Source organism: Arachis hypogaea, chromosome 20, assembly GCF_003086295.3.
Source record: "Arachis hypogaea cultivar Tifrunner chromosome 20, arahy.Tifrunner.gnm2.J5K5, whole genome shotgun sequence".
In the NCBI taxonomy this organism is placed as follows: Eukaryota; Viridiplantae; Streptophyta; class Magnoliopsida; order Fabales; family Fabaceae; genus Arachis; species Arachis hypogaea.
In genome coordinates, this window is record NC_092055.1 from 90,910,184 (window position 1) to 90,931,258 (window position 21,075).

At 41.5% G+C, this 21,075-nt stretch overlaps 1 non-coding gene across 1 annotated transcript; it reads right to left on the minus strand.

Moving 5' to 3' along the window:
* Window positions 1-18,605: 18,605 nt before the first annotated feature.
* LOC112788305 (small nucleolar RNA R71) lies at window positions 18,606-18,712 on the minus strand. The gene has a single exon (XR_003195673.1). It is a non-coding gene; the product is annotated as a small nucleolar RNA R71 (small nucleolar RNA).
* Between the last annotated feature and the right edge of the window lie 2,363 nt (window positions 18,713-21,075).

The window sequence follows — 21,075 nt, forward strand, 5'->3', positions numbered from 1 at the left end:
CTTTTTGAAAAATTTTTGAAAACAAAACAAAAAAGAAAATTACCTAATCTGAGCAACAAGATGAACCGTCAGTTGTCCAAACTCGAACAATCCCCGGCAACGGCGCCAAAAACTTGGTGTTGTTGCCGGATCAAACTTGGCACTGATGTTACCGGACCAAAAGCTTGCCGAAAACTCAAACAATCCCCGGCAACGGCGCCAAAAACTTGGTGCACGAAATTGTGATCTCCAGGCTCGAACAAATCCTGGTAATGGCTCCAGAGCTTGGTGCTCTGATCTTAATTCATAATTGTCACAACTTCGATACAACTAACCAGCAAGTGCACTGGGTCGTCCAAGTAATACCTTACGTGAGTAAGGGTCGAATCCCACGGAGATTGTTGGTATGAAGCAAGCTATGGTCACCTTGTAGATCTCAGTCAGGCAGATATAAAGTGATAATGGTGTTTTCGAATAATAAATAATAAAATAGGGATAGAGATACTTATGTAAATCATTGGTAGGAATTTCAGATAAGCGAATGGAGATGCTTTTCGTTCCTCTGAATCTCTGCTTTCCTGCTATCTTCATCCAATCAGTCTCATTCCTTTCCATGGCTGGCTTTATGTGATACATCACCACTATCAATGGCTACTTTCGGTCATCTCACGGGAAAATGATCCAATGCCCTGTCACGGCACGGCTAATCGTCTGGAGGCATCACCCTTGTCAATGGCTTCATCTTATCCTCTCAGTGAATAATATGCTCACGCACCCTGTCACAGCACGGCTATTCATCTGTCGGTTCTCGATCATGCCGGAATAGGATTTACTATCCTTTTGCGTCTGTCACTAACGCCCTGCAATCGCGAGTTAGGAGCTCGTCACAGTCATTCAATCATTGAATCCTACTCGGAATACCACAGACAAGGTTTAGACCTTCCGGATTCTCTTGAATGCCGCCATCATTCTAGCTTACGCCACGAAGATTCTGGTTGGGAGATCTAAGAGATACTCATTCTAGCTTAATTCATGTAGAACAGAAGTGTTTGTCAGGCACGCGTTCATAAGGGAGAAGGATGATGAGCGTCACACATAATCATCACCTTCATCACGTTCTTGGGTTCGAATGGATATCTTAGAAGCGAAATAAGATGAATTGAATAGAAAACAGTAGTACTTTGCATTAATCTTTGAGGAACAGCAGAGCTCCACACCTTAATCTATGGAGTGTAGAAACTCTACCGTTGAAAATACATAAGTGAAGGTCCAGGCATGGCCGTGTGGCCAGCCCCCATGGTCTAAGAACAATGCGTTCAAAGCTCCTCAAAAAGACTAGTAAAAGGTCCTATTTATAATAAACTAGTCACTAGGGTTTACATGAGTAACTAATTGATGCATAAATCCACTTCCGGGGCCCACTTGGTGTGTGTTTGGGCTGAGCTTAAGTGTTCCACGTGCAGAGGCCATTTGTGGAGTTGAACGCCAGTTTCTGTGCCAGTTTGGGCGTTCAACTCTGGTTTTGGATCCTTTTCTGGCGCTGGACGCCAGATTTGGGCAGAAGGCTGGCGTTGAACGCCAGTTTACGTCGTCAATTCTTGGTCAAAGTATAGACTATTATATATTGCTGAAAAGCCCTGGATGTCTCCTTTCCAACGCAATTGGAAGCGCGCCATTTCGAGTTCTGTACCTCCAGAGAATCCACTTTGAGTGCAGGGAGGTCAGAATCCAACAACATCAGCAGTCTTTTTTCAACCTCTGAATCTGATTTTTGCTCAAGTCCCTCAATTTCAGCCAGAAAATACCTGAAATCACAGAAAAACACACAAACTCATAGTAAAGTCCAGAAATGTGAATTTAACATAAAAACTAATGAAAACATCCCTAAAAGTAGCTAGATCCTACTAAAAACATACTAAAAACAATGTCAAAAAGCGTATAAATTATCCGCTCATCAGTGACACTAGAGCTCAGTTGGAATTTTGAACTGAGCTCTATGTGTGTCAAAGTTGTGCGCTCCATGGCATCCTGGCCGTGTCAAGTGCGCGCTCATGCTTGCTTTGTTGCACCAAGTTGCTGCTTTGGCCGTGTCATAGTGTGGGGAGAATGGGGAGGTAGTGCTCAGTTGGAAAAACCAACTGAGCTCCCCTTTTGTAGCGCTTAGCTTCGCCCTCAAGGTCCCAGGTTCAACACTTGGTGGGGGAAATCTTGGAGCTAATTTCCTTGGATGAGTGGGCGCTCCTCCCTTGTGTTTCCAAGAGCTCCCTGGTTCGAACCTTGGCCCAAGAATTTTAGCTATTTCTTCTTGATTTTCCTTGCAAGCTTGGTGGCACTCCTTCCTTATGTTTCAAAAGATTCCCAAGTTCGAATCCTAGAGGAAGCATTTTAGTTCATTTTCCTTGCAAGCTGAATGGCATTCCTCCCCTTCAGTCCTTGGTTCGATCCTTGGGTAAAGCTCTTTGGCTATTTTCTTCTCATTTTTCTTCCTTGGGTTATGAGTTCGACACCTTGAGGCTTCACTCCTTGGAAGTTCATCTTGAATTAATTTGGAGAGGTCCCCGATAAAGTTCACTTAGTGAACTGAGCTTTATGCCATTTCCTTGCTTTCTTTAGTGCTCAGTTAACTATTTGAACTTAGCCTTCCTTCTTCCCCAATGTTGGCACACTTTTGCTTCCCTTGGGCACGCTTTTTGCTTCTTTTGGAACGTCCATTAGGCCACGCTTTTCTTCTTTTTTTTTTTCTTTCTTCACCTACAAGTAATCAAAACAACCAATCAAAGTATCACCAAATTCACAAGGTTTATAAATCGTTAAAAATCAATTAAATTTAGCTTAAACCTCATGATTTAGCATCAATTACATGGTGGTTGTTTGATTCAAAGAATTTATGCATTTTTAATCCAAATCACTTACTTAGAATGCAAGAAAGTGCATAAAACCTAATAAAAACAAAGAAAAAGACTAGTGAAACTAGGTTAAGATGACTTGTCATCACAACACCAAACTTAAAACTTGCTTGTCCCCAAGCAAGAAAAGAATTATGCTCAAAGGTTCTTTCAATTAGAATAGATTTGAAGGATTACATGTATTATCCTGTGAGTGAAGTGATTAAGTGACAGTGGGGTGAACTCTAAATTATATGCTCATGCAAGGGTTTCAGTGCTTACTAGTCCCTACATCTTGGAAGTCTTAGGTCTTAGGACTTTCATCCAAATGGTATCATGGAGATCTCTCTATAGGTAATCACCTTGAAGCAGCTTATAGTTTCTGTGCTTTCGCCTTGACTCTAAGTGTCATGTCTCAAAGTGGCTCTTTAGATAAGCTTTCAATCAATACTCCTAAACCAGTTGGTTTTAAGGTATTAGGTGTTAAAGCACCCCTAAGGATTTACTTGCACAAGCCTCTTTCTTTGACACAATTCGACCACAAGCATTTACTAGGGTAACAACTCTTTGAGTTTTTGTTTCTTCCTTCTTTTATGCCTAGTAATTGATGCTCAGAGCCTTGGGCCATGTTCTTTCATTTTTTTTTGTGTTTTCTTTCTTTTGTTTGCTGCTTCTTGGATCAGTAAATGTTTGAGAATCTCCACAATACTTCTTTGAACTCCATGTCCTGCCTATGAGCTCCCATGCAAGTTTTCATAAGCATGCAACCTCAATGCATAATCATACAACTAGAACCACCACTTCTCCTAATCTTTTGCTTGCCTCAAAATTGTTTAATTCCTCAATCCTTCTTTTCAAAGAACTGTCATGTGATGCCTTCTTGAGATATTGAGTGCAAGCAAGTTTGGAGAGTATAGGGTTGTGACTATTCAAGCATCTCAATTATTGAATTACAGAAAAACTATACTATGCAGATAGACAAGGGTACTATATCACTTTCAATCATAACAGTGTCTAATGTAAAATAATCACTTAACAATACAACCTTTTGGAGTTTACTTGCTTTCCTCCTTCTCATCATCATCATTGCTGGTCTTCACATTCCTCTTTTATCTCCCTGATTGATGATGCTTAATTTTTCCAAAAGCTTGTGTGATGCTCTGCAGTGATATTAAAAGTTGCTTGTTCCCCAAGCACTTGAAAAATGGTTAGCATGCATTAATTATTAGTGGGCTTTTGAACTTACTTTGGTGTGGGAACACCAAACTTAGTACCTAGCCAGTGGTTCTCATGCATAAAATTAACCATAGGTGAAATTCTTTTTTTTTTAAAAGCAATAAAACTGAAAACTAGGAAACAGCAAAATAGTTAACTAGTTCACCTAGTATGCTTGAAGCTAGCATTATGTAGAAGGTGAAAACATGTTTTATGATGGGATTTTGGTGGAACACCAAACTTAGAATCTTTCATTCTCCCTTATGTTGTTTTGGTGTGTAACACCAAACTTAGCTTCTTGCAATATAGATGAAGTTAATTAACCTTTTTATTAAAATAGCTATGAAAGGAAAACTACCTCAGGTTGGGTTGCCTCCCAACAAGCGCTTCTTTATTGTCATTAGCTTGACATCCTTCATTCTGTGCTCATGGAAGTTCAAAATCTTGTTGCCTTTGATTTTCTCCTCTCATCCTGAGCTTCCTTTCCTCTGTTTCTTCTTGTGAAATTTCTCTGTGATGCTTTTCTTGGATGAGTAATTCTTTTCCCATAGTCCTCTCACTTTCCTTCAGAATTGCTTTCCATTTCTCCAACCTAGCAGCTTTTTTGTTGTCTTTTGGGTCATCTTCAATGGTTTTGGAGATGATATTTGTCTTCTTCTCACTCGTTTCAATAAGGTGCTTAGCTAATTGTTGCATTTGCTTCTCAATTCTTCTTATTGAGGCTTCCTGATCCTTCATTGTCACCTCTTGGTGCTTTATCATTCTCTCTATTAAGATCTCTAGGTTGGTGATCCTCTGAGATTCTTGTGAGATTAGTTGGTTGTGGGGTGTTGGGGGTTGGTAGTGTGTGCATTGGCGTGGTGCGTGATGGTTGTTGTTGTGAGGGTGGTTTTTATGTTGGGTTTTGAAGTTGGGGTTGTTGCAGTTGAAGTCCCTTGGTTTTTGATTTTGGTGTTCGACCCCCCTCTAGTTGGAATGAGTCCTCCAGGGTGGGTTGTACACATCATTCTGAAACCTGTGTTGGAACATGCTTGAGGAGCTATCTGGAGAGTGTGATCGCTCATGACTTTGTTGCTCATAGTTGATTGCTCCAAAACCTCTTTCAGGTTGATTCCCATTATGTGACTTTTTAAGTAAGTTGTGAGTATTTATTGCAGCAACTTGTAGCCAATCAATTTTTCTGACTATCAGCTCCAATTGTTGCTGAAGTTGTTGGTGTATCTATTTGTTTTGGGCCATAATGACACTTACACCTTCAATTTCCATCACTCCTTTCTCTTGTGTGGATGGTTGCACTTCTGTCTCTGACTCACCAATTTTCTGGGGTGGTTTCAGCTTGGCTAGGAGTTCACTCATTAGTTCTTCCCATCTGATGATGCTTCCTTGTGGGAAAGCTTCAAACCATTAAGCAACGTCGTTCATGGTGATGAGTGGGTGCTTCAAGTTATGGGTTGCATTATCATCTAAGGTGGGGACATTACTCCCATGATTACTGGAATTCGTTGAGTTCCCCTCCATGATCTGCACAATCACAAACGATCCAAATGAGGATAGAGTATATTCATGCCAGAATATGATTAGAGAATTAGTTGACACAATGTGTCCAACAGTTGATAAGCTTAAAAGATTAATGGAAGAAAATTGCTTCTCTCATATATTCAACAAGCTAAAGCATGAGAAGCATACAAAGCCAGAAAAATCAAGAAAACTTCACTTTATTGCTAAAGTGAAGTTTCAGTTAGTTCAAGCAAAAATTCAAACAGTTAGTGGGTTAGTCAAAAATTAAAGAAACAGAAAATAAAAAGTGCTTGATCTAGATCTCCACTTCACTTAATCATTGTCAATGTAATTCAATCCCCGGCAACGGCGCCAAAAACTTGATGTGTGGAAAACGATCCAACACAAAACTCACCGGCAAGTGTACCGGGTCGCATCAAGTAATAATAACTCACATGAATGAGGTCGATCCCACAGGGATTGAAGGATTGAGCAATTTTAGTTTAGTGGTTGATTTAGTCAAGCGAATCAAGTATTGGTTGGGTTGTTTGCAATTGACAGAAACTAAATTGCTTGAAATGTAAAGGGAGAGGGGTAAAATGCAGTAAATTAAAGAACATGAAAGTAAAGAAGCAGAATCTTAAAGAACAAGTAAGGTAAATTGCAGAAACTTAGATTGCAAGAAATGTAAATAACTGAAGCTTAAAGTGCAAGAAATGTAAAGTTCTTGAATCATAAAAGGAATTGGGAATGGGAATTGCAGAAATTAAACAAGCAAGAGTAAATTGCAATAAACAAAAGAGTAGAGGATTAATTGAATTAAACTAGATCTCAACAGAGAAGTAAAAATGCTTTGAGAATTTAAAAACAGAGAATGAGCAATGCTTAATTTGTAGCAATTTAAAAGAGGTTGAAGATCTCAGGAGTGGAAGAGACTAGATAACAAGTCTAGATCTTAAATCCTTCCTTGATCCAACAAAAACAATTGCAAAAGAGATAAAGAAAAGTAAATTACAGAAGAGTAAAAGAATGAAGCAGTAAATAGAAACTGAAATTCAATTATGCAGAAGATTAAAACAAGATCTCAAGGTGAGATTGAAACAGAAGTTCTTCAATTCTTCACCCAAGATCCAAAGCAAGGAAAGTAAAGAGTGCTCAAGCAAGAACCAGGAAGAAGAGAGATCAATTCTCCTTCCCAATTCTCTAAGATCTAAATTCAAAAGTAAAAAGCTCAAAAATGAAAATGACAATTAAAAGGAAAATTCAAAGTAAAGTCTAGAGGTCCTAATTACATCAAAATAGATCCTATTTATACACTTTCTATTCTTGGATTTTGGAATTTGGATGGGCTTTTGATTTGGTGAAGAAATGAATTAAGTTGGAGTTTTAATTCAATTTTCAGCCCAATATTTCACCTCCCAGGGGCAAGCTCAGTTGGAAAAACCAACAGAGCACTCAAGTGTGCTGCCCGTGTCAAGTGTGGTGCGCGTCCCAGCCTTTGTGGAGTGCGTGACACTAGAGCTCAGTTGGAATTTTGAACTGAGCTCTATGTGTGTCAAAGTTGTGCGCTCCATGGCATCCTGGCCATGTCAAGTGCGCGCTCATGCTTGCTTTGTTGCGCCAAGTTGCTGCTTTGGCCGTGTCATGGTGTGGGGAGAATGGGGAGGTAGTGCTCAGTTGGAAAAACCAACTGAGCTCCCCTTGTGTAGCGCTTAGCTTCGCCCTCAAGGTCCCAGGTTCAACACTTGGTGGGGGAAATCTTGGAGCTAATTTCCTTGGATGAGTGGGCGCTCCTCCCTTGTGTTTCCAAGAGCTCCCTGGTTCAAACCTTGGCCCAAGCATTTTAGCTATTTCTTCTTGATTTTCCTTGCAAGCTTGGTGGCACTCCTTCCTTATGTTTCAAAAGATTCCCAAGTTCGAATCCTAGAGGAAGCATTTTAGTTCATTTTCCTTGCAAGCTGAATGGCGTTCCTCCCCTTTGGTCCTTGGTTCGATCCTTGGGTGAAGCTCTTTGGCTATTTTCTTCTCATTTTTCTTCCTTGGGTTATGAGTTCGACACCTTGAGGCTTCACTCCTTGGAAGTTCATCTTGAATTAATTTGGAGAGGTCCCCGATAAAGTTCACTTAGTGAACTGAGCTTTATGCCATTTCCTTGCTTTCTTTAGTGCTCAGTTAACTATTTGAACTTAGCCTTCCTTCTTCCTCAATATTGGCACACTTTTGCTTCCCTTGGGCACGCTTTTTGCTTCTTTTGGAACGTCCCTTAGGCCACGCTTTTATTCTTTCTTTTTCTTTCTTCACCTACAAGTAATCAAAACAACCAATCAAAGTATCACCAAATTCACAAGGTTTATAAATCGTTAAAAATCAATTAAATTTAGCTTAAACCTCATAATTTAGCATCAATTACATGGTGGTTGTTTGATTCAAAGAAGTTATGCATTTTTAATCCAAATCACTTACTTAGAATGCAAGAAAGTGCATAAAACCTAATAAAAACAAAGAAAAAGACTAGTGAAACTAGGTTAAGATGACTTGTCATCATCAGGCTCGGAGGGAATGTCGTCGGATCGTATCATCAGCTTCAGGTGCTCGTAGCGTCGCTTGTTACGACGCTCCATCTGGTTAAGTCGTCGAAACAAGCGGTGCACCAGATGATAGACAGGCTCGGTGGCAGGTGGAGGTGCAGTGGTGGTGGCAGGGGTAGATGGTGCAGCAGTGGAGGAAGAGGGACCGGCAGATGGTGTAGCCATATCATCAGCAGTGGTAGTCAGGAATGGGGGTCTGTAGCCCAAGGCCAGGAAGTTCCTGCTGTGCGGGATAAGCTTCTTGCACTCTGCAGCAGGTGGCCTTTCATCAGCATCCTCCCATGGCACGTCAGCTTGATGGCCCAGCTGTGTAACCAGATAGGGAAAGGGGAGAGTGCCGCGGACGTGGACCCTGGCCATGTAGTATCGGATAAAGCGTGGCAGGTACAGGTCCTTGCCCTCCATCACACACCAAAGGAGGGTGATCATAGCGGCTGGTATCTCAGTCTCGTGAGTACTCGGTATAATGTAGTTGCTGAAGATCTGATGCCATAGCCGAGTCTCATCATTCTGGTAAATCCGCTTGATCCCTTTGGGCATAGTGGTGTTCTGACCCATGATCCAAGGAACGGACGGGTCAAGGGTAATCCGGGCCTTGACTGCATCCCAGTCAAACTTCATGAAGCGCATATCCTCCTCAGCTTTCTGATAGCCATCTGTCTAATCAGTCTTAGGCAGAAGTTTCAGAACCTCTTCTATTGCCTCCTCAGTAACCAATATCTGCTTCCCTCTGAGGTTTACTGCATCTGGGGAAGTTTTGAAGTAGTTGCAGTAGAATTCCCTAACCCAAGATGCATTAACCTCAGTCAGAGGTCTCTCCAGAAAGAACCATCCTCGTTGTTTGATCTAATCAGAGGTATATTGCTGGAGTTCTTCTAGGATCTTCAAAGTCCGCTCCAGGTATAGGTTCCTGGAGTTTGCAAACACCGGATACTTCAGCTCACAGTATCGGTTTGCAAACTTTACTGGGTCAGTGGCAGGAAGTAGCTGGTCGGCCTTCTCCTGCGGTGTAAAGGCTTTCTCTCGCAAGGAGGCATCATGCATGAGGTCGATGATAGACACGGAGGCTTCGCCTCTTTTCCTTTTGCCAGTAGTGGCCTTGCCTTTGCCCCTTCTCTGGGAATCTGACATCCTGAAAAACAGAAAACCAGGATATAATAAAAAATAGGAAGGCAAATAGGCAAATAACACAAAGTGGCAAAGGAGTAATAGTATAATGAATATGAGTTAAGTAAAATGTGCATTTAGGATTGTATATGAGTGAAAAGTCTGAAAAGAAGAAATCACAATCCAAAATGTAATGGAATACAAGTTAAATAGAAAAATTAACATCATGCCTTGGTTAGAATGCAAAAAGAAAGTGAAAAAGAAGTTTTGAAAAGGTTATGTTGGTTAGAGTTAAAATTAGTAAGTTAGTGAAAAATGTCTTAAAGTAAGAGGCATAAGGAAAATAGGCCAAGTAACAAGTAATCACAGGTAGAAGTTATAGGTAACTCATATTTAAACAAGTAAAACAATTTGATGATGATTCAAATAGAGATGAAGAAAGTAAAAATAGGAATCAAACATCAAAATTGCAGTTTATGAACTAGGAGATCAAAGAAAATAAGAATGCATGCCTAAGCATTCATGAATTGGTTTGGTGAAATTATAGGAAAGCACAGTTAAAAATGCCAAAACCAAGACATGAACAGAAATATTTGACAGAAATTTGGGCAGCATTCCGGCTAAAATAGAACTTTCCCGGAAAATAAACAGCAAACAAGCAGTTCATATGAATCCAAATTAAAGCTTGCAATTACATATACGGAATATAAACATGATAGTTCAATGTAAAGAGCGGCAAATGCAGGAAAGTACAGCATATGAACAAGAGCACAGCAGCAATAGATTTGCAAATTTGATAAAACAGAAACAAGAACAGTGCAAATAAACGGACCTAAATCCACTAACCACATCCTACGCTACCTAACAACCTAAAATCCACTACAACATGCATATCTAACTATCCTAACATGAACAAAAATGGAAAAATAAGAATAAACTATGAACGGATAAAAGGGATTGCGTGTTGCGGAACCTGGAAGGTGAAAGAAGGAGGTTGGGGTACAGAGGTGGCTGGGGTGGTGGCGGTGACGTCCGGCGCGGCGACTGGCGGCGGTTGCTACTGTTAGGGGGTAGGGGCTTTGGGAAGGGTAATGGGGGAAATAGGGGAGAGGGTTGGGGGTTGCAGGTGGTGGTGGGAGCGGCGGGTACGGATGGCGGTGGTGGGTGGTGGTTCGCGGAGGGCAGTGGCGGAGAGGGGGGGAAGGGAGGAAGAAAGAAGAAGAAAGAAGGGGAGGGAGGAAGGGGGGTAGGTGGCGGCGGCATCTGGGTAGCGGCGGCGTCTGGGTGGTGTCGCGGTGGTGGCTGGGTGGTGGTGGTTGAGGGTTGGGGGAGAGAAGGAAGGGGTGGGTTCAGGGGGGGCGCGAGAATAGGGTTTCGCGTGACCTGGGGGGTTATAATTCGGATCCATGCGGCCGCATGGGGCACGCGGTCGCGTGGCTGGTGCGAAATGGGTGGTTGACGCGATCGCGTGGATGACGCGATCACGCGGAGGGCAAAATGAGTAAATGACGCGATCGCATGGGGCATGCGATCGCGTCACTGGGATTTGTGCTAAACGCGCGAATCCAGCGTCGTTCCAGCACAACTCTCTGTCTCCTAGGGGGTGTTCGTGCAATCCATGCGACGCGGTCGCGTGGGATTGGTTGTGTGCATGTGACGCGATCACATGGGGCATGCGATCGCGTGGGCCATTTTGTGCTTGACGCACAATGGCCGCACGATTCCAGCCTAACTTTCTGGATGTTGGATGTTTACGCCGATCTCCAGGTCACGCGGCCGCGTGGATGACGCGGTCGTGTGGGAAGTGTAGTTCGCCATTCGACGCGATCGCATGGTCCATGCGGTCGCGTCGTGCACCCTTTTTTTATTTATTTATTTTTATTTTATATATATATATATATATATATATATATATATATATATATATATATATATATATATATATATATACATGAAAAATGCATAATGCAATGACTAATATGAGTGATATGCAAAATTCCAGGTTCAATATAATAAAACAAAACAAAACTTGAAAACAAATAAGACTAAATATAAATTAAAGAGAAACGATCATACCATGGTGGGTTGTCTCCCACCTAGCACTTTTAGTTAAAGTCCTTAAGTTGGACATTGGAAGGGCTTCCTATTATGGTGGCTTGTGTTTAAATTCATCCAGAAATCTCCACCAGTGCTTGGAATGCCAATAGCCTCCGGGGTCCCAAACTAGGCATGTAAAGCTTCTGAGCAACTTCAAACAGATCTTCAGGCTCCCGGGGTGACGAATGTTAGAATAGATTCCAGCATCCCAAGCCTTGTTTTTAAACTTGCCTCCATCTTGATCTCCATGTTTCCATCCGGGCGGTTTAAAAAGTAAATTCTCACCATGGTAACCAAACGTTTTCTGAGATCCATCCGATTGATCTTGATGCCAATCCGTGCACTTCGAGTTGAAGCGTGGAACCTTATTGAACCTTGTGCACCAGTTCTGAGCACGAGCCATTTCCCTCTTATTCTTAAAGCCACAGAGAGCTCTAAGTTGGCCATCTGTTTCAAGCAAACCGTATTCAAGTTAAAAAGTAAAGTTAAAGGTTAAGGATTGTACCCACTTGAAGCTTGTATTAGGTGGTAATGGCCTTGGAATAGGTGTTTCCAGTGGTTCTGTAATTTCTACTCCCTGATAATCTTCTGTGAATTCCTCCACTTCCTTGCAAGGATCTTCAAATGCATCATCACTCTGGTCAAAGTCTTCTATGTCTTCCTCATCACTTGAGTCATAGATTGGAGGTTGAGAGAAATCTACCTCTGCATCATCTTCGTATTCATTTGGGAAAGATTCGTCGATTTCAGAGAACTCACTTGCAGATGCAAGTTCATTACTAAGAGAGCTTGACTTGTGACTATCATCATCAAGGGAATTTGTGTCCTGGGTTATTCCGTCTAGTTCTTCATAAACGACTTGCCTTGGGGATTATGCAATATCCTCCTTAGCATCAACTGTAACGTCCTTGACGGAGTTCTCTCTGAATTCCCATGGAGGTTCAGCGTCTCCTAGATCTTCAACCAACTCTTCTTCTTGTACAATGATAGCTTCTTCTACTTGTTCTAGTACGAATTCATGCTCTGTCTTGTCCACTGGAGTCTCTAGTGTCTCCTTCATGCTACGCTCTTCATTAGATTGTCCACATGGGGCTGTGGTTGGTCCTTGAATGTTCGCGCGTCTAGAAACTAATTGAATTACTGCTTGCTCCAGTTGTTGAATGGTTGCTTGAAGTTTATTTACTGTTGCCTTGAGGCGAACCTCTGATTCTCGGGGTGGTGGATTTGGACATGATACATAGGAAAGTGGTGGTGCTTGAGAGTGATTGGATTGGAACTGGGGTAAGGAAGGATTATACGGTGGCGAATAGTGAAAAAAAGCTTGTGAGTGTGGTGGTTCGAGGTTATGTTGAGAGGATGGTCCATAGGCACGGGGTGGGGCTTGTTGGTAGTCACAAGGTTGTCCACCATATCTATCAGCTGGGTATGCATTGTAGAATGGTCGTTGTCCATGATATCTTGGAGGGTGTTGTTGCCTGAAGGGTTGATTAGATCCTCTTGGCTCCATCCATCCTTGATTGGTCTGACCTTGATGCATATTCCTGCTGTAACTTCTATTTCCTTCAACAAAGTTAGAACCAAACTCAAAGCGAGGGGGGTGAGAATTCATGGTAGCAAATAAAAATAAAAAGGAAAAACAAAAATAAATAAACAAGCAAAAGAAAAATATTTACAATAACCAATAATAAGGCACACGTTAGCAGTTCCCCGGCAACGGCGCCATTATGACAAGCGAGATTTTTGTCAATACAGAATTTCATAAAAATAGTCGCGTTGTAGATATAGTCTCAAAACCGACAGAAATCCCTTCGTACAAACGTTTTGGTTGTCACAAGTAACAAACCCCTTAAAAATTGATAACCGAAGTATTCAAACCTCGGGTCGTCTTCTCAAGGAACTGCAGGGAAGTATGTTCTTATTATCGGTTATGAAGATTGTAGAATTGGGGGTTTTAAGAATGAGGGACAAATATGACAGTTGATTTAAATGGCAATTAAAATAAATAAACAAATACTGTAAAGCAAACTTTTGGCAAGGTATGAGAAATTGGAAGTCCAGGCTTAGTTATTCTTATCAACAACAATGAAAGTCGAATCTTAATTCCTCTTAGTTAACCTTTGCTAAAGCAAGGGAAGGTCAAGGGACAAATTGGTTTGATCTTCGAATCCTATTTATTTTCTAAGAAAAGATTGGGATTATTGAAGTTCAATTCAATTGGCAAGATAACAATTATCAATTATGCTGTCGAATTGGATAACTCCTGAGTTAATGATTTCTTAACCAAAACCAAAAGGAGAAAAGTAAATCTACTGGAATAAAGATGTCTTCAGAGTAAAAGCAATAATAGCATAAATGAGAGAAAGCAATATTATACTGGAATACCTCAAATAACATTAATTCAATTAATCTGGAACATAGAAGAATTCATAAATCAAATTGCAAAAGTAAATAATCAACTAAAGTAAAGAAACATTAAACCTGGATCGAGAGTTACTCCTAAAATTAAGAGAAGTCCTAAATCCTAATCCTAAGAGAGAGAGAGGAGAGAACCTCTCTCAAAACTAGATCTAAAACATGAGAAGTGGAAATTGGCGAGCTTTCCTTGAATGGATGCATTCCCTCACTTCATAACCTCTGGTCTATGCCTTCTGGACTTAGATTTGGGCCAAAAAGGGCTTCAGAATTCGCTATGAGCGTTTTCTACAATTTCTGGTGCGTAGCCTCTGTCACGCGTCCGCGTGGGTCACGCGGTTGCGTCATTTGGAGCTTTTCCTTGCCACGCAGTCGCATCAGTCATGCGGCCGCGTTATATGCGTTCTGCTTAAGGCGTGCGGTCGCGTCAGTCATGCGGCCGTGTCGCTGCTGATTCGCGCCTGGCACGCGATCGCATCGTCCATGAGATCGCGTGGATGCCAGTTTCTTCAAGGACTCCGTTTTGTGCTTTTCTTCCATTTTTGTATGTTTCCTTTCCATCCTTTGAATCATTCCTGCCTTAGAAGATCTGAAACTACTCAACACACTTATCATGGCATCGAATGGAATTAAAGGTGATTAAAATAATTAATTTAAAAGCATAGGAAACATGTTTTTCACATACATCACATAATAAGGAAGGGAAAGTAAAACCATGCAATTAACATGAATAAGTTGATGAAGGATTGAATAAATCACTCAAACTAAGCACAAAATACATAATAAAATATGGGTTTATCAATTGGCTAAAAGGTCCCTCTCGTAGGCCATTGATGAGGCCCATGATGGCGGCCTCTGTTGGCAAGCTTTGTATGTCTAGGCATGTTTTGTTGAATCTCTCCATGTAGTTGCGAAGACTTTCCCGATCTCCTTGCATGATTCCTAGTAGACTAGGGCCGTGCTTGGCCTTGTCTTTTTGGATGGAGAATCTGGCTAGGAATTTTTTGGCTAGGTCGTCAAAGCTTGAGATGGACTTAGGAGGTAAATTGTCGAACCATCTAATTGCTGTCTTCGTGAGAGTCATTCAAAAAGCTTTGCAGCGAACAGCGTCCGAGGCGTCGGTGAGGTACATTCTGCTTCTGAAGTTGCTGAGGTGATGGTTGGGATCTGTAGTGCCATCATACAGAGTCATATCTGGGAGTTTGAAGTCCTTAGGAATTTTAGTTTTCATGATGTCCCTAGTGAATGGATCTTGATCTTTACATGAATTGTCCTCAGGGGTGGTCCGGGTAGCCTTTGCTTTGAGATCGGCTTCGAGTTGTAGGATTTTATCTTCTAACTCTCGACGTCGCCTTACCTCTCTTTGTAGATCCTTGCCAACTTCTCGTTGATGCTGGCTTTCTTTTTCAAGTTGCTTTAAACAATTTTGAAGTGCTTCTATTACTCTTGGATTCGATGAGTTTTTGTCTTCGTTAGATTCTGGAGTATCTTTTGATGTAGCGTCCGCGTTTTTATGCGGCGTTCTGTCCTCTAGATCTGAATCGTGGTCGTTGTCATGGTCGTCCGCCATGGGGATGGGATGACTTCCAGGTTCCCCGGCAACAGCGCCAATGTTCCGAGGGTTACCTGAAACTGTAGGTCGATCTCTGATGTCAGGGCATTTTGGCCAGTTTCACTGACTTTTTCTTTACTGTTTTAGGGTAGTTTCATGCATTTTCTTAGGAAAAAAGAAAGTTTTGGGTAGAATTTTACTTACATCTTGATTCAAGCAAACATTGTGAATTTTATATGATTTCATGAGAATTATGCATGAATTTAATGACAAATTGGATGATGCATGACTCATAACTTAGATTAGAGCTTTGATGCACTTTATTTGCTTGATTTCAGGACAAAGGAAGTAAGGAAAAGCCACGTTAGTAGCCACGTTAGTCTAACTAACGTGGAATGGGAGCTAGCTTGCAACATTAATGAGAAAAGTAATCGCCAATAACGTCTTTGAAGCCATCATAGCCCACGTTAATTACCACATTAACTACATTAACACGGTAGTTAACGTGGAAGAAAAGGAAGCTCCAAGCATTAGTGGTAAAAGTAAGTGCCATTAACGCTCCAAAAGGGCAATTGGCCACGTTAAGAGTCACGTTAACTCAGTTAACGTGAACTCTAACGTGGAAGAGGAAGATAATGCCAACGTTAGTGACACACACCTTTGTCACTAACGTTGGACTAAGCCCATATTGGCTACGTTAAGAGCCACGTTAACTTGGTTAACGTGAACTCTAACGTGGAAGGAGCAAGGAATCGCCAATGTTAGTGACACTCACTTTTGTCACTAACGTTGGACTAAGCCACTATGAGCCACGTTAGTTACCACGTTAAGTGCATTAACGTGGAAGCTAACGTGGAGGAAAGAATTAATGAGCCAACATTGGTGACACTCACCTTTGTCACTAACGTTGGAGATGGCAATCACCACCACGTTAGTGGCCACGTTAAGACAATTAACGTGGGGCACTAACGTGAGAAGGGGCATTTGGAGCGTTAGTGACAAAGGTAAGTGTCACTAACGCTCTCGAGGCTAGGGCATGCCCACGTTAAGAGCCACGTTAGGTATACTAACGTGGACTCTAACGTGAGAAAAAGGGGCTAAGGGCAACGTTATTGGCAAAGGTAAACGCCAATAACGCTCGCGATGGACCAGGAGGCAACGTTAGTGGTCACGTTAGTGCCACTAACGTTGAAGTTAACGTAACTCATCTTGGGCTAGGAACGTTAGTGCAAAAGGTGATCGTCACCAACGTTCTCGAACCCACATTTTCACTTAACGTTAACGCCACTAACGTCCTAGCCAAAGTCCATGCCTACTTCACACTTTCAAGCTGATCCCACTGAAGATTCCAAACGGCTTCAACTCAAGATCCAAAGTCCCATATCCAAGACTTGAAGAGCCAACTGGAAGATCAGAATAGTAGTATATATAGGAGTAGTTTTGAACTAGAGAGGAGCTTTTGGATTGAGAGGACTACTCTCTGTATAATTTTACTTTCTCTGCAACTTCTAGTTTTACTTTCAGAATGCATTCTCCATCTTTGTTTTCCATTCCCAGAGCCATGAACAACTAAAACCCTTTCATTGGGTTAGGGAGCTCTGTTGTAATTTGATGGATCAATAATAGTTTTCATTATTCTTCTTCTTTCTTTTCTCTTAATTTTACTAGAAAGCTTTCAATCTTCATCCAATTGGGTAGTTGTCTTGGAAAAGAAGCTATTCATACTTGGATCTCTTCGGAACCTTGGAAGAGGAATGAAGAGATCATGCTAGAAATGCTTTCTCATGTTGGACCAAATTGGGGTTTGGATGGATATAGTGACATATAATCCTACCAACACTTTGATTTGGAAATATATGTGGTATAATCAGTGACCATACTTCATCTCTTCTCATGAGCAATTAGACTAAGGAATTGGCTATTGATCAAGATTTGAGAGATTGAATTACGAAGGAATTGGAGTTCAATCACTTAAGATTGCCAAGGAGATCAATGAATGCATTGATTGAGGAAGAGATGAAAATGAACTTGATCCGGAGAATGCAACATCTCCTAAGCCCAATGAATCCCCCATTTTTGAACTTACCCATTCTCTTTAATTTCTGCATTTTACTTTCATGCTGAATTCCCCATTCCCCATTTAAGATTCTGCAATTTACTTTCCGCCATTTACATTCAGCTCTTTATTTCCAGTATTTACATTTTCTGTTATTTACTTTCCGCCATTTAATTTCTTGCAATTCTCACATTAAATTCTGCTTAGCTCAACTAGAACATTCCTCTAATTAAAGTTGATTGACCAATCAATCCCTGTTGGATTCGACCTCACTCTATTGTGAGTTTTTACTTGACGATAATTCGGTATACTTGCCGAGGGAAATTGTTGAGAGACAAGTTTCCGTGCATCATGTTTATGGCGCCGTTGCCGGGGATTGATTTTGTATCAACAATGATTAAATTGGTGGATAACTAGATTGAGCATTTTTTTTATTTTGTTTGATTTCATTTGAGTAATTCACTTTCAGTTTAGCTGTTTTCTTCCTTTCCCCTACCCCTTTCTTAGTTGTTTACTATTTAGTTCACTGACCCACTAACTGTTTGATATATTGCATCACTCACACTAACAGCATTTCTGCAAAGAATACTGTCTGCATCTATCTTTCTTGCTTGTGATTTGTGGGTTGTATGACAGGTAGAAGAAGTAGTGCTTCAACTTCCTTTGATTCTGAACCTAAGAGGACCTTCCTTAGATTAAGGAGGGAAGCAAGAGGAAAGAAAGTAGTTGGTACGGAGGAAGAAGAGGAGTATTTTAAACCAGACATGGATGAGAATATGGAGAACCATCATGAAGAAGAGGTTCACAACCATGGCAGAGAAGGCCCAGTGCATCATGCTGGGCAAGAGAGAAGAGTTCTGGGATCCTACATCAATCCAAACCCAGGAAACTGTGGAAGTAGCATCCAAAAGCCAACCATACATGCCAACAACTTTGAACTAAAGCCACAGCTCATCACCCTTGTTCAGAACAACTGTTCATTCGGAGGAGGTGTTCAAGAAGATCCCAATCAGCATCTAACCACCTTCCTGAGGATATGTGACACTGTGAAGTCTAATGGTGTTCATCCTGACACCTACAGACTACTTCTATTCCCCTTCTCACTCAAGGACAAGGCATCTAAATGGCTGGAATCCTTCCCGAAGGAAAGCTTAATAACCTGGGAAGATGTGGTGAACAAATTCTTGGCAAGATTCTATCCTCCTCAAAGAATCAACAGGTTGAGTGCTGAGGTTCAAACTTTCAGGCAACAAGATGGTGAGACTTTCTATGAAGCATAGGAGAGGTTTAAGGATCTGACAAGAAGGTGCCCGCCAGATATGTTCAATGAATGGGTACAACTACACATTTTCTATGAAGGTCTTTCTTATGAATCAAAGAAGGTAGTAGACCACTCATCCAGGGGATCTCTGAACAAGAAGAAGACCATTGAAGAAGCCATAGATGTCATTGAGACTGTAGCTGAGAATGACTATTTGTACGCTTCTGAAAGAGGCAACACTAGAGGAGTGATGGAGGTGAACAATGTGGATGCACTGCTAGCTCAAAACAAGATGATCACCAAGCAGCTGGCTGACCTTACCAAGAAGATAGAGAGGAATCAAGTAGCAGTAATCACCACCTCAACAGCAGCTCAAGAAGGAGTGAATGAAGAGGCAGAGGGTAGTCAGGAGCAAGCCAACTACATTGGAAATTCACCTAGGTAGAACCATGACCCATACTCCAAAACATATAATCCTGGTTGGAGGAACCACCCAAACTTTGGGTGGGGAAACCAACAAGACCAAGGCCAAGATCAGAGACGTCACAACCCCAACAACCATGCGGCTCACCAACATTCCACACAGAGATCATATCAGCACCCACTTAACAACACACCTCAACATCCATACCAAAGCCAAAATGGCCCTTCTCATCCCTCCAATCTCAACTCACCATCATCGGAAGAAAGACTATCAAGGATTGAAACTCTACTTGAAGGCATATGTAAGGAAATCCAAGATAACAAGGTGTTCAAAGAGGAGGTGCGAGCTAATCTCAAAAACCAGGGAGACACCATTCAGAGGCTAGAATTTCAAGTGGGATACCTCTCTGAGAAGATTCCCAAACCTACTGATAGCTTCCCAAGTGACACAGAGAAAAACCCGAGAGGTGAAGCAAAGAAAGTAAGATGGGAAGACTGCAAGATGGTCACTACAAGTGATCAACGGACTGAGGAAGAGCTGAACAAACCATTAGAACAACCTGGAGACACATCAGCAGAGAAACAGGAAGAGGATCACCAAGAAACTAAAATTACACAGAAGGAGCTGCTGAGGCTCTATGCACCTTTTCCCTAAAGACTCAAGGGTGGTGTAGAAAAGAGAATATACTCAAAGTTCCTTGACATATTTGCATCTCTCCATGTGAACATACCATTCATCAAGGCTCTCCAACAAATGCCCTCATACATTAAGTATATGAAAAAGTTGCTGATAAGGAAAAGCTCACTCAAGGGAGGGCAAACAATAGTGATGAATAAGGAGTGCAGTACTCTCATTCAACCAGAGTTGACTACAAAAAGGAAGGACCCAGGGAGTTTTCACATCCCCTGTGTCATAGGAGAAACAATGTTTGACAAAGGACTCTGTGATCTGGGAGCAAGCATCAACTTAATGCCTTTATCCCTTTTGAAGAAGTTGCAGATCAATGAGCTAATGCCCACAGACGTAGTCATCAGGCTGGCTGACAAAACTCAAAAACAAGCAGTAGGAGTGGTGGAAAACGTGTTGGTAAAGGTTGGGAACTACTTCCTTCCTACAGACTTTGTCATATTGGAAATGGAAGAGAGTCACCTTCACCCAATCATATTGGGAAGACCATTCCTAGCTACAGCTAGAGCGCTCATAGATGTGGAGCGAGGAGAGCTAATATTGAGGATACATGACGAACAACTCGCATTCAATGTCTTCAAACCCTCACAAGAAGCAGATCAGGAAAGCAAGGAACTAAGGAAAGAGCACGACAAAGTACGGGTGGAAGAAATAAGCATTGAATCACAGAGAATCCCTTTGGTTGATGAACAAGATAATCAGCAGCTGTCACAGCTCAAGGAAAATCAGGAGGAACCTAAACCACCAGAGTTTTATGAGACCAGCAACAAAATTTCCTTGAAAGAAGAGGTCACAAAGAGCAGGGCAACAGCAAAAGAAACAAAGAAGAAGGCACCAAGGAGATGGAGGAACAAGAAGATCCCTACAGAGGATTTCTCTCCAGGGGATAAAGTGATCTCAGCTTACTTCCTAGATATCCCACCTCATCTCCCCACCATCCCATCTCAGCTACCTAAAGTTTTCACCATCAACAAAGTTCTCTCCCTAGAACATGTAGAGATCCTTGATGAAGCCAATGGAGATAGATTTACTACAAGAGGGGAAGATCTAAAGCATTACCAACCACCCTGACAAAGGGCAGAACGTCAAGCTAGTGACGCTAAAAAAACGCTTCATGGGAGGCAACCCATGTTTTACATGTTTTTAAAAGTAGTTAATAATGCAAGGTTCATAAAGTCTAAATCAACTCTGACATATACTTGAATGAATCCTTTTATGCAACATATAGTGAAGAACAAGTTTGGTGTTCAAGGCACACTAAGAAAACATGAATGAAATTCATATCATGTCACTCTTAGAACCTTGAACAAATCCT